Genomic DNA, 1,070 nt, shown 5'->3' with positions numbered 1-1,070 from the left:
CCTAGACCAGGCATCCCCAAACTTCGGCCCTCCAGATGTTTTGGACTACAATTCCCATCTTCCCCGACCACTGGTCCTGTTAGCTAGGGATCATGGGAGTTGTAGGCCAAAACATCTGGAGGGCCGCAGTTTGGGCATGCCTGCCCTAGACTCTGTGGTTTAGACCACAGCGCCACCTGCGTCCCCAGTGCCGAATTTACGTATAAGCTAAACAAGCTATAGCTTAGGGGCCCAATCTCTTGGGCATCCCCCCCCAAAAAAAATTAAGCAAAAAAGGACTGGTTATACATTTCCAAAATATAAGATAAAGAACAAATAATAATAATAATAATAATAATAATAATAATAATAATAATAATAATAATAATTTAAAAAACCAACATACAGCAACAGTGTTTTGTGTTGTGTAAGCTCCTATGGTGTAAGTCATGGGCCCCGCCTGCTAGCCTGCTCCCTAAAATATGACTGGTTTGCTCATTTCTGTATATAGGGTGCCTACATTCTGCATGGACTGGTTGCCTATTAGGTCCATAAATTACCATATAGCATATATTCAACACAAAAAACAGTGACAATGTGTTGTTGACAAAGGACAGCTGGACATACAAAGGGCCCCATTACCTTCAGTAGCTTGGGGCCTCATCAAACCTAACTTCAGCCCTGCAGCCTGCCCAGGGTGAGGAGAGTCCCACAAGCCAGCCATGGGTGCAGGTGGGGAGGCAGCAAAAGTCTTTGCCAAGGGTGTTTGGGTCTTTAGCAACACTCCTGCATCACACACCACACCACACACACCTAGCCGCCAATAAAACCCAATCAATGGGCGGCCTTTTAAGTTGCGATGGATCAGCGACCCAGCTAATAGCTCCCCTGCAGAAAAAGGAAGTGATAGTCAATAAAGGGAGAAATCAATGGGAGAAATCTATTAACGAGAGTGAGCAATGAGCGGACCTTTGGTTTAACAGCAACCTCTTTTGGAAAGGAGCCACCAAACGGTGTATGCAGGCTTTTAACTCTCAGAGCCCCAGAGGCTGCCGATACAGGTTCATTGGGTGTAGGAAAGTCCCTGTTCT

This window comes from Zootoca vivipara, chromosome 13 (genome assembly GCF_963506605.1).
Source record: "Zootoca vivipara chromosome 13, rZooViv1.1, whole genome shotgun sequence".
NCBI classification, from domain to species: Eukaryota; Metazoa; Chordata; class Lepidosauria; order Squamata; family Lacertidae; genus Zootoca; species Zootoca vivipara.
This window is presented reverse-complemented; position numbering follows the sequence as displayed.